Source organism: Malaya genurostris, chromosome 2 (genome assembly GCF_030247185.1).
Source record: "Malaya genurostris strain Urasoe2022 chromosome 2, Malgen_1.1, whole genome shotgun sequence".
Taxonomy (NCBI): domain Eukaryota; kingdom Metazoa; phylum Arthropoda; class Insecta; order Diptera; family Culicidae; genus Malaya; species Malaya genurostris.
This window is the reverse complement of record NC_080571.1, coordinates 29901270-29921981: the sequence shown is the minus strand read 5'-3', so window position 1 is coordinate 29921981 and position 20712 is coordinate 29901270. Positions and strand designations below refer to the sequence as shown.

The 20712-nt window shown below is 37.4% G+C and overlaps 1 protein-coding gene across 1 annotated transcript in view; it reads right to left on the bottom strand.

Moving 5' to 3' along the window:
- LOC131428232 (protein peste) overlaps nt 1-1917 on the bottom strand; it is a 34182-nt gene extending 32265 nt beyond the window's left edge. Inside the window, exon 1 of the mRNA XM_058592002.1 lies at nt 1318-1917. The gene's annotated coding sequence lies outside the window, so the exon portion shown is untranslated. The remainder of the gene's footprint in view (nt 1-1317) is intronic.
- Between the last annotated feature and the right edge of the window lie 18795 nt (nt 1918-20712).

Sequence of the window (20712 nt, the reverse complement as noted above, 5' to 3'; positions counted from 1 at the left end):
TTATCGCTGCAACCGAAATCGCAGAATGGTAGAGAAACTAAACGCTATAAAAAAACTGCTTGCATACAAAAATTGAACACAAGCTTGGCGAAGAGAAGCTTAACAAAATAGGCACACTGCCCGCTACTAATCAAAATTTCAATCATTTATAATTGAAAATACGTGGCTTGATACATTCAAATCGAATCTTAGAATTATTTCCAAACAAATGATAAAATAATATTAATAATTGATACAAAATAGACTCAGCTGTAAGTGTTGAAAACCTGACCACAGTCACTAATAGTACTGTTGTACCGTTGAATTCCACTATATCACGTCATTACACTCTCACAAAGTCACTATTTTCACAGTCACTATTTTTCCGAAAGTGTATCAAACGTTATAATACAGATACGTATTTCGGAATGCTATTTGCATCCTTCTTCAGTGTATCGGTTTTATAAGTTTATTGAAAGAATGCTGCAGTGAAGTTTCTTTTATACTAACGTAAGTAGGTACAAACGTAAGTAGGTAAACCACAAAAGGAACAAAAAAAAATTGAAAGGTAAAAACAGGTAATAGAAAACTGGAAGAGTTAAGTGTTTTCTATTTTTGTTTTTATCTTGGATATGGGTAGTAACTGGAAAAGCCAAGAAGATCTATTTCCTTGGTCTCGGTTTAATAAAGAGATGGAGTTGTTTTTTAATATTTCTAAACTTTCTACTGAATCTAATTTCCATGGATTGGAAATTTGTCTTAAGATTTTTATGTCATTAGTAGTGAGTTCATGATCTTCAAAAGAGGCATGTTCTGCTACTTTTGACTTGAAGTGATGTGGTAGTCCCTTTTCCAATTCTTTGGATGCTCTCGCTATTTCTGAGATATGTTCCTTGAAACGAATGTCTGTCTGCCTGGCCTGCTTAGTAGTTTTTCAGTCTCTGAAATTCGGTTATCGGTTTGATGTTAACCCTTTATTAGATTCCAATCAAATAAATCATACTGAGTTCTAGAAATTATGAGAGAATTGTGGTTTGTGTGGTTAAAAAAAGTAGGTGCTCATAACAATAATCTTCATAAAGATTGCGATAAAGCACATACCTCTGAAGCACCCCACTTCAAAAGATTACTGCAAAACCCTGGCTGGTACACAGTTCTCCTGAATAATGTAATTACGAAATGCTACGGTAATCAGCACACTACACACATGCAATTTAGATAAGCGAAGCATGTGAACCCCAAATTTTTTTTCTGCGAGTAGTCAAAATACAGTCGAAAAAAAAAACGGTTGAATCCACCTGATAATAATTAATCAAATATTTCCACTAATTAACTGACCTTGAGCTTGCCGAAATTAGCGAACGATTGCAACAATGTAAAGGCGGCGTTTGCAGTGGAGTCCAGTAAAATCATCTGTTTTCGACTATAGCTTGGCAGCAGCAGCAACAGAAAAACAAACACAAACACTGCAATCAATGGCGGGTGTCACAGCATCAACTTCCGCACACTGCCCTCTGATTTATCGCCATGGAAACACTGATCCGCCGCTCTTCCGCGCTCGAGTGATCGTCAGTTGTGGTGATCTTTTCTACGCACAATTCAGTATCAGAACACTTCACTTCCTTCTATTTACTCTGAACTCGTGGTTCGAGTTTCGGTTTTTTTTTAGATAACACAATTTCCCACGTGAAAATCCAACCGTCGTCAACCGAACCCGAGAGCACCGGCAGCCGGCAGCAAATGTTCACTGACTGTAAACGAAAACAGTGTTATCTTTCAACAACTTTTCGAAATGTCTCCCGGAACGATTCAGAAGTACGCACTTGAGCAGTTCCACTAGTCGGATGGAAAACCGGCTAATCAGAGCAACGATCAGAATAGAATGGCACAACACCCGCTTCTGGTGGCGACCGGTCGAGTACTGGCCGAGTGTCGCCACGATGCGCTATGTATTAAAAAAAAACATAAAACAACCTCAACCGAACGAATGACGGTTCGCGCACTCGAACGACGAACAGGGGAACCACGGGCGGATTGGGGAATTCTAAATTGGTCCTATGATGAACGAAACACTAGGTGGAGGTACGCAGATTAGACACGCGGTCGAAACGCTACTGGTTTTCGTTTTATTCGCGGATTGTTTTGACTAAAATCACCGGCCTTTTTCGAAGTCGGGATATGCAAAAACCAAAGTTTCGAATGGCAATCAGCTGTCAAATTTGAATTTTTTGCTATCAGTGTTTTCAGCGCCGTCCGTCGATGTCAGTGGGTTATCAGTGAAAACAGAAGAAAAAAACCACAGTAGCCGTGTGTTTATCAGCTGTGAAACAAGAGCGGCATTCATCAAACGCAGGCGATTCCGGGGTGTGTGCCGCAGTTTTTGACCTACACAAATCAGACCAACTCAGCGATCGGAGGGAATTCGAAATACGAATGAAAAAGGCGGAGAGCAGCAAAAAGGCGCAAATACCTCCCGATTTGTTTTAATGACCGAATAACATGTCGTTCAATCGTCGCACTCAACTAAGCAAAGTGAACAAATTGGTAGTTAATTGAATCAGCAGTAATTGAGTGGAAGATGAATTATAGCATCGGACTCAAAAGGTTTCATGACACACACAGACGGCCGGTGGCGATGATGACTTTTCTTTTTTTTTCTTCAATCTCTCCTTTTTTCCACAATTCATGCTCAGAATGATGCACTAGCCTACTAGGCAGTGGACGGGAAAATGCATATGACAAGACAGTTTTAGCAAATGTGGAAAAGATATCACAGATCACGATCATTCGTCGAATACAATCCTCGATACTATCCCCCTGGTGGGACAAAGAGTGCTCAGAGGCTAAACTCGCAAAACAAAATGCTTGCAAGACGTTTCTAAAACGGGGAGGAGGAACCACAGACTAACAGACAGGACACTCAAATTAGATTCTTCAATCATTTCAACGGTCATTTCGAATATTTCTTTATTTGGGACAGTACTCACATGTGTCATGATGGCGCCACGTTACCCTATCAAAAACATCCTGTCTGTCATCTAGACTGTGTTTATTTTTTTTCATTTACCAACAGAGTTGCCATTCATACAGAATTACCTGTAATGTATTGATTTGTATACGTCCATGCGAATTTCATGCAGGATACAGATTTTATTACATATTGCCAAAACTATATACATAATTGTGCCTACTTCTCATCCTCCAACGCAATACAAAATCGAACCCGTTTTGTTACAATATTTACTTGCTTCTGGTCTGCCGCCACTTAGTTTCGGGTGAAAACTACCAACACAATAAAAAATAGTCTAGATGAACAACGTTGAGTCAAATAAATGGTTACCTTCCAACATCGCGAATAAGTGAAATATATTATCAACGTAATCCAATAATTTATTGTGACGATTCATTTTCAAATATTTTGATGAAATCAGGCATCCCTGCAAGCAGCTGATCGGTGTTGACAAACGAGGGGAAACCAACGAGTAAAAAAACTTTTACATAACACAAGGGGTGTACAGATAGTAAATAGTTCGCGCAGTACAATATAGGTGGAACTAGTGCATCACGAAAAATAATTTTTATAAGAATTTACTCATACTGTCATGTCTGTTAGTCTGTGGAGGAACTCCTCAGAATTTTGAAAAACTTATGGTTTTAAAAACCAAGTACAAGAGCATACTTCGAGCCAAAAAATGTAGCTATTGGAGACATTTTGTCGAAGGTTTGTCAAGAGATACCTCAATGAGCACTCTTTGGAACACGGCCAGACGAATGAGAAATCGTAACGTGGGCAATGAGAGTGATGAATACTCGAACCGATGGATATTTGACTTTGCTAGGAAAGTTTGCCCAAATTCTGTTCCTACGCAGAGCATTATACGGGAATCTCCTCCAAATAATGGTTTTATTAATAACCCATTTTCAATGATGGAATTTTCTATAGCACTCTTGTCTTGTAACAATAACGCTCCAGGGTTGGACAGAATTAAATTCAACTTGGTGAAGAATCTGCCCAACCTCGCAAAAAGACGTTTGTTGGAATTGTTCAACAAGTTTCTTGAGCAAAATATTGTTCCACCTGACTGGAGACAAGTGAAAGTTATCGCCATTCAAAAACCGGGGAAACCAGCTTCCAATCACAACTCATATAGACCCATTGCGATGTTGTCCTGCATCAGAAAATTGTTCGAAAAAATTATTCTACGACGTCGAGACGAACGGTTTGTTGTCAGATACTCAGTTTGGCTTCCGTAGAAATAAAGGGACGAATGATTGCCTTGCATTACTTTCGTCTGACATCCAAATTGCCTTCGCTCAAAAGCAACAAATGGCATCTGTATTTTTAGACATTAAAGGAGCATTTGATTCAGTTTCCATTGATGTTCTTTCAGACAAGCTTCACCAAAATGGACTCCCAGCGGTTATAAATAATTATTTGCACAACCTTTTGTCAGAGAAACACATGCATTTTTCACATGGCGATTTGGCAACACTCAGAAATAGTTACATGGGTCTCCCGCAAGGCTCATGCCTCAGTCCGCTCCTCTATAATTTTTACGTAAATGACATTGACAGCTGTCTAGTAACCCCATGTACACTAAGACAATTGGCAGATGATGGCGTGGTTTCAGTTACTGGGCCCAAAGCTATTGATCTGCATAAACCATTGCAAGATACCTTAGATAACTTGTCCGATTGGGCTGTTCATCTTGGTATCGAATTCTCTGCGGAGAAAACAGAGTTAGTCGTCTTTTCAAGAAAGCATGATCCCGCGCAGCTTCAGCTCCATATGATGGGAAGAATGATCCAACAGGTTTTAACTTTTAAATACCTCGGGGTGTGGTTCGATTCCAAATGCACGTGGGGAGGACACATTAGGTTTCTGATAACAAAATGCCAACAAAGAGTAAATTTTCTTCGAACAATAACAGGATCTTGGTGGGGTGCTCATCCGGAAGATCTAATAAAATTGTATCAGACAACGATACTTTCAGTGATGGAATATGGATGCGTTTGCTTTCGTTCCGCTGCAAACTCTCATATTATCAAACTGGAGCGAATTCAGTATCGTTGTTTGCGAATTGCTTTAGGGTGCATGCATTCGACACATACAATGAGTCTTGAAGTTCTGGCGGGAGTTTTTCCATTAAAAGATCGATTTTGGGAGCTTTCATCACGCCTGCTAATAAGATGTGAGGTGCTGAATCCCATGGTAATTAATAATTTCGAACGACTAGTCGAGCTTCGATCTCAAACAAAATTCATGACAGTATATTTTAACCATATGTCACAGGAAATCAACCCTTCAAGATATATTCCTATCCGTGTCAGCCTCCTAAATGTCCCTGACTCAACTTTATTTTTCGATACTTCCATGCAGCGTGAAGTGCGTGGAATTCCGGACCATCTACGCTCGACGGAAATCCCAAAAATATTTTCAAGTAAGTTCAGGCATATTGACTCTGAGAAAATGTTTTACACGGACGGATCGCGAATTGAAGAAGCGACAGGGTTTGGTATGTTCAACAATAATGTTTCGGCCTCATTTAGGCTTCAAGAACCTGCATCTGTTTATATAGCAGAGCTAGCAGCAGTTCATTATAGTTTGAGTGTAATCGTCACATTATCTCCAAACCATTATTTCCTCTTCACAGATAGTCTGAGTGCAATTGAAGCCATTCGCTCAAACATGACTGGCAAGACTGAACCGTTTTTCCTGGGCAAAATAAAACAGTGCCCGAACGACATATTGAACAATAATTATCTAATCACTATAGTCTGGGTCCCGGCTCATTGCTCCATTCCTGGCAATGAAAGAGCCGATATTTTAGCCAAACGTGGTGCTATTGAGGGTGAAATTTATGAGTGACCAATTGCTTTCAACGAATTCTATAGCTCGTCTCGCCAAAGAACACTTGCCAGCTGGCAAGCTTCTTGGGATAAAGATGATCTGGGTCGGTGGATGCACTCAATTATTCCGAAAATATCGACAAAGTCATGGTTCAGGGGACTGGATGTGAGTAGGGATTTCATTCGTGTGATGTCCAGACTCATGTCCAATCACTACACGTTAGATGCACATCTCCTTCGAATTGGGCTCTCCGAGACTAATCATTGTGCTTGTGGCGAAGGTTATCGAGATATTGATCATGTCGTTTGGACATGCGTGGAGTATCGTGATGTCAGATCTCAACTAATAAATTCTTTGCGTACCCAAGGTAGACTATCCAATATCCCAGTTCGAGACATTCTTGCTTGTCGTGACCTTTCATACATGAAACTTATTTATCATTTCATAAAGAAAACTGGAGTTTCAATTTAATAAAGGCCCCTTTCAAGACTTAGTTCTGATCCCAGCTGCGTCCATGAGTTCAACCAATAGCTAAATTAGAATAAAAATAATGTAATGATACAAACAAACTCGAAACAGTTTATGAAATTATCAACAAAATGTCTGAAAATAACAGCTTATTTTATAATTTATAGAAGTTAATCGTTTGGTTCAAATAATATTTCCGAGTAGATTTCATAATTAATGACGAGTTACCTAAGATGATATTTAAGTAATAAGAGAATATGTTTTAATAAATGCAAAACGTTGTGACTATGTTAGAATTAAATTAGGATAAGAATATTATGTAAAAGTGATGCTACGGCGAAGAAAAACTTATGTAAACTGCCTTAAGAAATAAACGTATTTATGAAAAAAAAAAAATCCTCGATACTAAAGTAAAATTAGGGTAAGGGCTTCCTATTTCATCGCATTTGTAAGGACGTTACCCTAAAAACCTGGTTTAGCCACCAAAATCACTACGAATTTTTCATAATTTTGCTTAATTTGCTTACTCCACATTGGGAATTGATTCACATTCCTTGGAAATTAAAATGATAATTAAAAAATCAGCTAAAAACACTTCTGATATGTTCACTACTGTGCTCCTAATATCATCTCAAAGGTTTTATATTCATCCTATCGTTGGTCCTTTTTTCATTCCATAAATCAGCAATGGCGACAGCAATCAAAACCAAAATATTGCACTATTACACTCTCAGGCTCAAAATGTCAGAATTTTCCTTAAAAAGGGCCTAATCCCAACTATGACACAACACACGATATTAAAAAAAAACAGTTAGGATTCATTTCGACGTTTAAAATTTTTTGGATCGTTTTTATTACCTTTCGTTTCAAATTCAAAATTTTACTCTGCAGTTAATTTGAATTAATTTAAAAAAAAGTACGGGTGTGTAATATCAGAGACATAACTGGATTTCGTGAATACGAATAAAACTGACACACTTTCTTTATACTTCCGAATTCAAATTGGTATTTGATCGATTGTGTGAATTGTGCAACTTTCCCCTTTTTCACTACTAGAATTTCAAACGATGCACCTAGACTAAATTACAGATTAGTTACATTAAACATTCTGAAACGCAATCAAATATAATGAAATAACTAGATAGTTCTTTATTATAAAAATGGGCCGTATAGAGTACAGTAAAGTAAAATTTCGCATAATTCTTTGAGAGTATTATTATGGTTCTAAAAAGAACCGAATAGAATTCTAGAATAAGGAACTGGACCTGAGTTCAAGAACTGAATTTAGAAGTTCTGTTTCATTGACGACTGCTCCACCTGAAGATTGAAGTCCAAATGAGAGCACGACCTGAGCGTTTGAGGCTTTATACAACGCAAAAAGTCTGCTTTCATTGACGACTGCTCCACCTGACGACTGAAGTCCAAATGAGAGTTGCGACCTGAGCGTTTGAGGTTTTTAACCACGCAGAAGGTGCACTTTCAGAAGCTGCTGGTTGATTAAATCATTCCCACGACGTCCGCTTCCATTCAACGTACAAGAAGAAATGATCGAATTTCGACCACGGTTACCCTTTTATACGCAGTCAGTTGAAGATATGTGCCTGACTACCTCAAAATCGTCGTCCTTGCGCGAAAAAACCAAGCAAAAGTAAAGAGTTTTCCGCGTTGTTTTCAAAATTTGAGAAAACTTAATATTTGAGTTGTTTGTGGTTATCTCACACTGTTCAAAATATTATCCTAAATTCCTGATCATATTTTTGATGAAATGGTGACCGGCTGTGTAAATTGCATATTTTTTCAAACAAAAACTTCAATTCATTGACATTTTTTAAATTTATTTTTCATATAATTTATTTTACCTCAGCTTTACAGTCTTTTATTCTTTCGGTCGACCTAATCATAAAATAGCTAAAATTTTTATCAATCGCAGCACCGTCTTTTCCCAATATCACACACCAGTAGCAGACATCCGTAACCGTTTCGTTTTCTTTATAGCGTGTTCGGAATAGAACAAAGCACGCATCGTTCGTTTTGTGTTTCCACCGTTCCACCACGTACCGATGTTGTATATATTGTCATTCTATATGACGATTTGAAAACTTTGACACTCATCGCCCTGTAACTGAGGAACCGGAGGTCGGATCCGGATGAAATTTCACAGTAGCTTTAAAGATAATATGTGCTATATTTAAATCAAGATTTGTGAAAATCGGCTGAAGCAGCGCTGTGAAATCGAAGTGAATTTTATTTTTGGAGTATATCTTCACCACTTTCGGTGCTTCCGGAACAGGAAAAGGGGGGACCAGTAGTGTCGAATTAAGTTTTTATATCAAACCAACTAACAAGTTCTGCGAATTAGAAGAATTTATCAGACAGTTTCATGGAATTTGTATCTGAGTTTGCGAAAATCGGTTGAGCCGGGATGTAATTTTGTATGTTCGTAAGGGCATCACTCCGGAACTGCTGAACGAATTGCCACCAAACTTGGCATAGATACTTTTTGCTCTTCAGAGTTGGTCATAAGGCCATTTTCGGAAGGAAAGGGGGAGGGGGTTATTGATACCATACATACTTTTTGCAAAACTCAAATATTGTCTCAAGGGTATTTGTGGTTATAATGGATATAATGAGTGCCTCCAAAAAAAGAAGTTCAATGTGAAGTTGGTATAATTTTCCAAAAACAAAACATATATCTTGCAAAGTACAAATATTATTTGCACTTCACATGATTCTGAGAGTATTTTTAAGGTGGGAGGGGTGGATAAAGCAAGGGTTTCATCCAAGGGCGGTGCTAAGTTCAATTTGTTTATATGATCGACCATAACTCCAAAACAAATCAATAAATTACCACACCTAACTTGGCAAAAGTTGTACTGCTGTTCATTGGTTGCTATAAAAATATTTAAAGATGGTCGTAAGTATAGGTATGCGCGTGAAAGGATAACGAGTGCCGCAAATAATGAAGCTGGAGGCCAAATTGTTTGTATATATCGGCAAAGTTCCATAACAACTCTGTAAACTATCACCAAACTTGGCAGATATTCATTGCACAGATTATCAAAAGAGTGGAGGGATATTTATTGTAATTTTTTAAATAACTTAACAAGATCTAGTTTCATGTTTCCGGAGAGTTCAAAGAACTAAGGGACAATAATCTTTATCGCCTATGAGTTTCAGTCTAAATAGTAAATACGAAACATCCTAATAAATCCCCATCATGTTTGACACATGTACCAAAGGTGGAAATCGATATTTTTTGGAAAGCACATATACTTTGTACACTACTCAGAGGTAATCAATTTGTAATAATCAATATGTAATAATTGCCATCAGAGGCGATACAGCGATATCGCTATGATCTTCCAACTTTTCGATACAATTTTTGTAGTACGATTTGTCCTTTGCCTCAAAATAGGCCTCAGTTTCAGCGATTACCTCTTCATTGCTTCTAAATTTTTTACCAGCGAGCATTCTCTTGAGGTCTGAGAACAGGAAAAAATCACTGGGGCCAAATCTGGAGAATACGGTGGATGAGGGAGCAATTCGAAGCCCAATTCGTTCAATTTCAGTATGGTTTTCATCGACTTGTGACCAGTGGTGGTAAATTGCGAACCGAACGCCGATGCTTCTGCAAATTTACTCAAAAATGTTCACCGAGTGTAAGCATGCGATAGGTTCGAAAACTATTCCCTCGGTTAATGCGAAGGTGTTCTGTGCTCGGTGTTTGGCGAAGCAATCTGTTTCGAACCGTTCGGTTGGCGGACCATCGGCGAGGGCCGAGTAAACCGCGTTCGATACGATGGTTTGTTGATTTCAATTCTCGCATCCTGGTTTTGAAATTATCAATGCACACGTGATCAGCACAAAAAAATTGTTTTGTTCGTTTGATAAATCGATCAATAGCAATTCAAATGGTATTATTTTGGACATTATCAGTGTGCGTAGGGTGGCTGGATATGGAAAATAGTAAGTTTTGGATTTTTTTCAAATTTTATGGTTTTGGTTATAGAATCTATAACAATAAGAATTGAATATTTTCTAACATTTCAGCAATCGTAGAGTGGCTCAATATGAAAAGGGATTTTTTTTTACTCTTGCAAATTCGATGTTTAATAAACTGGTGAGTCAATAGCAAAGAAAATTAAGTAATTTCAGGTATTTTCAACGAGCGTATTTAAATTTGATGTTGTATTGATTGATGAATCAATAGCAGTTCAACTTGGATAATTTTAGACATTTTCAGAGAGCGTAGAGTGGCGAAATTTGAAAATTTTGATTTTTTTTTACTAATTCGATGATTTATTAAATAGTAAAAAATCTTTGGAAATTATCTGCACCGTAGGGTTTTTCTATTTGAAAAATTGTAAATTTTTTTACTAATACCAATTCGATGGTTTGTAATTGTTGGATCAATAGCAGTTCGAATTGAATAATTTTGGGCATTTTCGGTGAGTGTAGGATGGCGCAATATGACAACTTGTAAGTATTTTGACTTTTGCTGATAAAATGTTTCATTTAATAGTGAATTAATAACAATTACAAATGGCTCATTTTTGAGATTTTCAGGGACCATAGGATGGTTCTATCTGTATAATGGTAAAGTTTTTGACCAATGTCAATTGGATGCTCTATTGATTGATGAATTAATAGCAGTTCAAATAAGATGATTTTCATGATGAACATTTTCAGCGATCGTAGGGTGGTTTAATATAAAAATTTGAAAATATTTTGATTTTCGGTATTTTAATGTTCAATAGATTCAATTTGGTATTTTAATGTTCAATAGATAGTAGCAGGTAGAATTGGATGATTTTGGATGTTTCTAGCGGGCGAGCGACGTTTGTTAATTTTGGATACTCTCAGCGAGCGCTGGATGGCTTAATATAGAAATTGTAATTCATAAACTATTTACAATTTCATGCCAGCGGTAAAGCGGGAACCGAGCACCAATGCTTTATACATATTTGTTTAGAAATGTTTTCCTTGCAAAAATATGCAAAAGCTGTTCATTCGGTTTATGGTAAAGTTCGCCTTCTGTTCGGCGAAGCAATATGTACCAAACCATTCAGTTGACAGACCATCGGCGAAGCTCTATTCGATGCGTAGTTTTATTATTTATGGTTCGATGAAATGCCTACCTATAGCATCAAAACTAAATTCTATTTCAGTTGATGAGCAAAGCAATAGCGCGTTAAAAATTACAATCAAAATCATAGGCACTTTGACGATTTGCATGTTTAAATCCGATGGTTCACCACCACTACTATTTATATATTAATCAATACAGCATCCGATTTGGAAAAATAATTCGCAATTTCTCATATAAAGCTGCCTTACCACCGAATAAAATGCTTGAAATTCTAATATTCCAATTGCTATCTATTAAACATTGAATTAGCAACAGGTAAAGTATTCCCAAATTTTTATATTAAGCCATTCCACGCCCACAAGATATGTATAAAATTATTCTATTCGAATTTAATTCATTCATCAATCAATAAAGCATCGTATCTGCAAATTCAAATACTAATCTTTCTCAAATAGGACCACACTACGCTCGCTGTAAATTGGAAATCCTATTGGAACTGCTATTGATTCATCAATTAATAGGACATTGAATCGACATTAGTCAAAAATTTAAAAATTTTCCAAAAAGCACCACCCTACGCTCGTCGAAAATGTCCAAAATTATCAAATTTACATTGCTCTTGATTCACTATTAAATGGAACATGAAATCAGCAAAAGTCTAAATATATGCAAATTTTCATATTGAACCACCCTACGCTCGATAAAAATGTAAAAAATTATTTCCAGAATCAACAGACCATAGAATTAGTCTAAGATACAATTTTTGTCGATTTTTAAATAGAACCACCCTACGGTCGCTAAAAATGTCCAAAATTGTTAAATTTTAATTGCTTTTGAATCAATATTCAATAAAACATTAAATTAGCAAAAATCAAAAAAATTACAAATTTTCATATTGCGCCACCCCCGCTCGCTGAAAATGTAAAAAATTTTCCAATTCGAACTGCTATTTATTCACCAATCAATAGAGCATCGAAATGAGATTAGTCAAAAAATTTTCTATTTTCCATATACAGGCACCCTACGCTCGTTGTAAATGCCCAAAATTACTCAATTTTAATTGCTATTGACTCACCAATTTATTCAATATCGAATTTGCAAATGTTAAAACATTGTCAATTCATCATATTGAGCAACCCTACGCTCGCTGGAAATGTACAAAATTGCCATACTCTGCTAAGCTACCCAAACACTGAATCTTCCAGCCGCAGCTGACAAAGTTCGGTTCATCCAAAACAACAGCCTATAGTACTCGAATCGGATGTTCATGAACATACTAGTAACGATAGGCTCACAAACTAAAGCATCGGTTCTTTCACCATCAGCATCGCTTCTTTGTTCGGCGATGCTTACTCGAACGATGGTATCGGCAAATTCATACTCGCGATGGTGGTTCGCTTTTTGGTTCGGAACGAACACGTTTTGCGTGTTCGGAATCGATGCTTTACCACCATTGCTTGTGACACGGTGCATTGTCTTGATGAAACAAAACTTTTTTCTTCTTCAAATGAGGCCGTTTTTTTTAATTTCGTCCTTCAAACGCTCTAATAACGCTATATAATAGTCACTGTTGATGGTTTTTCCCTTTTCAAGGTAGTCGATGAAAATTATATCATGCGAATCCCAAAATACAGACGCCATAACCTTACCGGCCGATTGTTGAGTCTTTCCATGCTTTGGGTTCGGTTCATCGCATGCAATCCACTCAGCTGACTGTCGATTGGACTCCGGAGTGAAGTGATGGAGCCATGTTTCGTCCATTGTTATATATCGTCGAAAAAAATCGGTTTTATTTCGATATAACAGCTCCAAACGCTGCTCAGAATCATCAATTCGTTGTTGTTTTTGATCGATTGTGAGCTCACGCGGCACCCATTTTGCACAAAGCTTTCTCATATCCAAATATTCGTGAATAATATGTCCAACACGTTCCTTTGATATCTTTAGGGTGTCAGCTATCTCGGTCAACTTCACTTTACGGTCATTGAAAATCATTTTGTGGATGTTTTTCACGTTTTCATCGGTAACAGCCTCTTTTGGACGTCCACTGCGTTCATCGTCTTCGGTGCTCATATGACTTGTACGAAATTTTGCAAACCACTTACGAATTGTTGCTTCGCCCGGATAACACTCACCAAGCCATTTTTTGGTATCGGCGGCACTTTTTTTCATCAAAAAGTAGTGTTTCAACACACGAAATTCCTTTTTTCCATTTTTTTTCACAATAACAAAAGTAGCTTCACTCAAAATGCAATATCTCACAAACTAATAATCAGACAGCTGTCAAATTTATACACGTATCTTTTGAAGGTTGGTACTAACTGAAAATGGTATGGATTTAATTCTAGTGGCGCCCTCTCATAGAAACGATACGAACTTTTCATCCGATCTGTTATATAAAAATGCAGAGATCATTCTCTGTAATCGCATCACATTAGAACGGATGGACGAATTTACATGATTCTTTTTTTGTTTGATCAGTTTTTACCCCCACCGGGTTCGTATATCAGAAAAATTAGGAAAACTTACCGGAAAAGTGGGAAAAATTCATAAAGTTGTTTTGTATGGACAATGGAATTTTCCGTTTATAAAGTCGTCAATGATTGCTAGATCTACGATTGATGTTTGGCGCGCAACGAGTTGCATAAGTGTTTGGTCGTCGAAGAAAAGAATACTAGATCGTTGAAAAAATCGTTTGGCGCGCAACGAGTAGTTTTGTGTGGAGATTTCACATGCAAACTTGATCCATGCGATTTGTTATTTCGAGCCACGTGCTTAATTGGGTATCGAAATTATTGCTTGAAAAATTACCGGATGGCGGAATGCACAGGACTGTTTTAACTGACCCAGGGTAGTTTCATCAAACAGACACTTTTTACGAAACTGAGTTGGGTTCACACTTAGCAACGGGTGCTTGAACAAACCTGATATAAAAACCAGGTTCGAAACTGACACGATTTTCAGTTCAACAACGTTGAAACTAGGTTCGAAACTGACTTTAAACAAAAGGTTTGACAAAAGTTGGGTTGGAAACTGGGTTAGGTTTAGAATCAAGTGAATACGACATAAATGAATTAATGGCGGAATGCATATGACTGTATGACCGCTGTACTGCCCATACTTGCACATCAGTCCCATATGAAAAATCGGCATGTCGAGAAAAAGACGATACAAATTTTATTTCCATTTTTTTTTTATTCATTGTGCTACCTAATGCTAAATCATGGTATTATTACATGAAATATCGGTAACACCCCTTTGCTATTCCAATATTGCAACAACAAAAATTATTGAAATTTGCACTGAAAATTTTTTTAATGAATCAATGAAAAGATTGAGTTGTAGAAGCTCTAAAGCCAAACTAAGAGATTTTTCTTTCATTTTGCTTTCGGATGAATAAGATTACACAAAGCGCACGTAATAAGTGGCAACTAGATCAATGTTCAAGATGGTTACAATAATGGATAGAGACTGCAATTTTTTATTTCATGTTCTGTGAAGTTTTTTTTATTCAAATTGGTAAGATCAATCCCAAATACGTCGTCTATCTAAGCAACAAAAAGTTCCACAGTGCCTGAAAAATATTCACTTTGTTAGAGCTCTAAAATTCGCGTATCACTTTTTGGCAACTTGAACGCACAGCAAAAGTTCTGAGGATACTGTCTCGCTGTTTAAAAACTGTATTAGGAACTGCTTCAAAGTTTGTTCTGTTGCGTCGGGTGAACAATCAAGTATGAGCAATTCCTTAAAAACGGACTCTTCAGAATGCTTTGTATGTTGCTTAAGACAAATCTTTTTCACGTACTTTTGGTTACTTGGGCTAAATGCAGGAGTATTTAAACTAGGAGAAGAAGGTATTGTAGATCAATTTTCATCTCCCAAGAATTTCACGTATTACGGACGACTAGTAGCAGTTGTGCCAGATTTATTAAGGAATGAGCCATTGTTCGAACCTTGTGTTGGTTTTCTATTAATACCTTTTTCTACAACTGAAGAATTGTTTTGCGGTCTTCAAAAGTTTTCTTCCTCGTTAAATTTCCTGCGAAAAAAAACACATGCACTGATTTTTACAGTCCATAGGGTGATTTGAAGATGATTTTTGTGCAAATAGTCAGTTTTCACATACTTAATTTCATACAAACTTGAAACTTCAGGTGCAAAAATACCGATTCAAGCAAAAATAGTTCTTATTTCTTTTTCATAAGGAATACGATTAGTATAAGGAAACAAAATTTTGTGCCACTCTAATGGATACCTTATATTAAAGTATTTGAACTAATCACTCATCAAATGATATCGAATGAACTTTTCAACCGCTTTATATGACCAAACTCTGAATCAATCAGAGTAAATTTTAACATATAAAATTCAACTAACTGCCGAATGGATGATTGAATTTTGATGCACCGATTCTCCCACTTCCGAATGGTTGTAACTTTTTGCCCATTGGGTATTTTCAATTAGAATTTTATGCGAAACTAGCTCAATCGTTGCAGAGATTTGAACAAGTACCTTGAAAATCCGGATCTCTCTCATCGTGCCATCGGCAGAGAGCTGGAATTTGTGTTAAACGATAAGTTAATGTAAGTTTGACTGTTTAGTGGAAGGAAAAAAGCGATGGCCAAAATGGATTCCCATCTAGTGAAAACGATCACAAGCGAGTAGTTCAAGCTTTCCAGATGAATCGAAAATGTTCTGTAAGAGATGTGGCGAAAAAACTGCCAAACCGGAGGACTACTCTCGTACAAAGTACACCCAGATATTGACGAAACCGCATTGTCTCATGATGGATGACGAGACGCACGTGAAAACAGACTTTTGGCAGCCTCCTGGAGCTAATGTTTTTCACTACCCATCAGTAGTTCGGTGTCCCAGAAGACGATAGAAAGCAAAAGATGTCAAAGTTTGCCAGCAATACATGATTTGGTAAGCAGTTTGCTCTTGTGGAATGCAGAGTACTCCAGGGCAGGTCTTCATAAAGACTTGCCTCCAAATTGAAATTGATATTTTTGATTTGATGCCCTGATAGTTTGAGTATGATTCGTTGAATGGGAGAGTTTTGCAGAGTATTTTTTGTGGTGCGATTTAGTTAACGTTGGAACTAAATACAAATTCAAAAAAAAAAACAATTAAACCGAGTCCACTTCAGTAGCTCGTACAAATTGAAATATGAAAACAGCAAATAATCGATACCAACATGTCACGCAATTGCTCACGAAACCCACAAAATCCTGCCTCCTAATACTGACCACGTCTTTGATTATCCGCATTAGTCCGGTGATGTTCAGTTCAGTTCAGTTCAGTCACCGTCAATCCCGGCCGGACATTGCATCATTGTGTCAAGAACACAAATCGTCCCTGGCTGTCCAAGCAGGTCGAGAAACTTGTGGGACTTCCGAGCCTACATTCGTATCCAGACAGTCCGGCGTGCGTTCCGATTCAGCACGTGCTGCTTCCCGGTCGGTAGGGTAGTGTCGACTACTTTCTTTTATAGGTTTTGAAAGTGGAAGAAATTTTTCACATACGAATTGAATTAATCAGAATTGAACTTAAATTCAAACACTTTCAAAATAAATACCAACTAGTTTCATATCGAAACGTTTGTGAGTTTATCCCGTGTTCCACAATCGACATCTCTACCCCATTTCTATTAACTAGTCCGCGGAAATATTGACCAGAAGTCGCGGGCTAATTTCGATACCGGCAGTGTCTGCTCATAACGAAACAAAAAATTATGCAATTCGGTTACCGGGTTTCATCGCGATGCCGAACGACGAAAGCCGGATTTTGCGTGTTCCTGTGGGATTTAGGTAATTTCCGTTATGCTGTTGGCCACTAGCAAGGTCGGGTGTTTTAGGTCACCCGGGTTCAATAAAAATTTCTCCTTCCCTATATTTGCGTTGAGGGCATGTGAATTAGATGGACATGAGAAACCATAGCGTGGATTTAGAATGAAAATATCAATCAAGGAATCCTTATAAAACAACAATCGTGCACTGACTAATTTGACATGCGTTCTGTATCGGATTGGGTTCGAGTGTTTGGCATGTAATTCAGTCGTATAACCTAGTAGAGTATATAAAAAAATTTATCATTTATTTTGACCCGGCTTTAACCTAGTAGTCGCGTAGCATGTAAATTCTAATCCTTAGAAATTTGAAGGGGAAAACAAGCTTACCTTTTTACCCCCAAACGTATGCTAGATGCACATACCCATTTTTGCATTTGTTTTACGTTTCGTCGTCGACTCATCAGTGCGTAGTAGTTTATGTGTTAGAACTGCTAATGCCACATAACGGTATCTATGTTATCAAAAGCTGTTTTCCAGTTCGTGCTCGCATCTCATCCGACACAGTCGAAAATTGTTTGCGGTCGAGACGACAGAAACAAAAACAATACAGTGTAGTGAACAATAGAGTGTACAAAATGGGCAAAAACGATTTTGCAAAGCCTGAAACTTGGCCTACAAGACCAAATTCAATTTGTATTGATTTCAAGCGCTGTAAAGTTAGATCAGCCGCGAATGAAATTGAAATCTTACTTAAAGAACGAATGCATGTAGACGCTAATGATGTAACTGAGATTCAATTCAACAAGGCGTCTAACTGTGTGTATATTATGTTTAAACTTGAAAGAGATGCAATTGGATTTGCTACGGTGAAATCCTTTCCTTCGAAGGAGGAGTATGGCGGAATTTTTCGCCGGTATCCGGAATGGCGTGCGAGTGGTACGTATGCAACTACGTAAGGCAATTCCATCTTACACCGAATGGACCTTCGAAGGTGAGCCGTTGTTCTAAATTTTCATCCATTATAAAAATCGCCACACGAAAATTTTTCAACTTCTTTGTATAGACGCCAAACAAAAACTAATCGTACGATATGCGTCAAAATTTGACAGAATGTGTATAAAAGTGTTTCCAACGGTGAGAGAATAGAAGTTTACCGATTGGACAAGCGTGGGAATTTTAAAATGAAAATTTCGGTTCTTTTTTGAGCATAAGGTATTACTCCAGGGAGCACGTAGGACCTAAAACTTTCGAAATCATATTTAATCTATATATATAAAAATGGATGTAAGTTTGTATGTTTGAAACGCGATAACTTCGGAACTACTGAACGGATTACCACCAAACTTGGCACAGGTACTTCTTGTATTTCAGAGATGGTTTAGGGAGTATATTTATATGGGAGGGAGCGTAGCAAGTGTCATAAACAAGGGGGGGGGGGTGTCATGGAAAAATTCATATAACTTGACAAGAATCGATACGTTTTGAAGACCGTAAAACCATTTTGCATACCTCAGATATGACTATATGGGAGGTGGATGTAGCAAGTGCCTTTAAATAGGGGGGGTGTAATGTTTAAAACGGCATAATTCCGAAACTACTGAACGGATTGCCACCAAACTGGTCACAGATACTTTATGCTCTTCTGAGAAGGCCATAAGGGTATTTTAATGGGAGAGGGATCGTAGTAAGTGTCCTTAACAGGGGGGGGGGGGGGTCATGAAAAAATTGGTCTAATTTGACGAGAGTCGATACTTTTTTTAGACCATAGAAACAGTTTGCATATATTAGATTTGATTATATGGGTGGTGGATGTAGCAAGTGCCTTTAAAAAGGGGGGGGGGTGTAATGTTTGTAATGTGATAACTCCGGAACTAATTAACGGATTGCTATCAAACTTGGTACAGACACTTATTGCTCTTAAGAGATGGTCATAAGGGTATTTTCGTGGGGAAGGGAGCGTAGCAAGTGTCCTTAACAGAGGGGGGTCATGAAAAAATGTGTCTAATTTGACGAGAATCGATACTTTTTGAAAACCATAGAAACATTTTGCATTCCGTAGGTATGATTATATGGGGGTTGGATGTACCTTTAAAAAGGGGGTGTAATGTTTTTAACGGCATAACTCCAAAACTACTGAATGTATTGCAATCAAACTTGGCATAGGTACTTCTTGCTCTTCAGAGATGATCACTAGAACATTCTCAGGGGAGGGAGGAGTGTGTAGCAAGCGTTCTTAATTTGAGGAGGCCATGTCGAAATTTATCTTATTTAAAGAGAATTGTTACTTTTTAAAACCATACATACATTTTGAAAAACTCAAATATGGATTTAAGGATATTTGTGGGGGGTGGATATAATGAGTGCCTATAAAAAATTAAGTTTAATGTGAAGTTTATAGAATTTTCCATAAAACGATACTTCTTGCTGAGTACAGATATTATTTGCGCTTCAGATGATCCTAAGAGTATTTTAAAGAAGAGAGTGGGAGCGGGTGGATAAAGTAAGAGTCTTATCCAAAGGAGGAGCAAAGTTCAAATTGTTAATATAATCGAACGTAACTCCAAAACAACTCAAACTCACCACACCTAACTAGGTTGGAGGTTTGGATATCCGAGCAACGCCGGGTCATTCAGCTAGTTTATTATAATGAAACATTTCAAGAATGTTTTGTCAAGTTTTGAAGTCAATCGAAGTAGAAATCTATTGTCGTAGTTTTCACTTTAAACAACCACCAAAAGTTCAGAAAAGTAAAATTAAATTAAAAAAATGTTAGGGTCTAGAAAAACGCTAACTATGCTGATTTGGTTTGTTCACTTCTGATTAGTCTGCGCTAAAATACAGTGGACATCGCCAATCATGATTTTTACGAAGCGTCCTTGAAAATACTTCTTCGCCGACTTATTTCTCACTAGTTTTTAACGATAAAATTACAAAATGTTATTCAAATAATGCTTTTTATCATGCAAAACACTTGAATTTATTTTGTTGAGCGGTAATTCTAAAAAGAATTCTCAAAAATTCATCATTTAGACCCTACTCCCTTAATTTGCAAGTGGAGGTTATTTCTCGTCATTTTCGTGTACGTTGAGTCAATGAAAATGACTTTTACTAGCTCTGTTGCAGAGTAAAGGAGAGGGTGAAGAATTTAGAGTCCAGAATCCCGAGTCTGATCAGCATTGACCTCATCTCATATTACGGAGGCACAAATCACGAGCAGCGAATCCCTAGCCCAGATTACCTTATACTTAGAAGCAAAGGTTTTTCAAGTGTGAAGAATGCCGAACTCAGAGTCCACAGTTTAGTGTATAGAGTCTAGAGTCGCGAGTTCAAAGTCCGGTGTCTGAAATCCAGGATTCAGAGTCCTGTGTACAGAGTATAATCAATGCCTTCCTGAATTATATAATCAATGCCTTTCTGAATTATTAAACTATTTTGTGTGTGAGTGTTCTTTGGATGACAATTTCACTAAAAAATCCGGAGAAATTTTAAAATGTTCAGTAATAATTCCTTTTTACCCGTATATTCACAATAAAA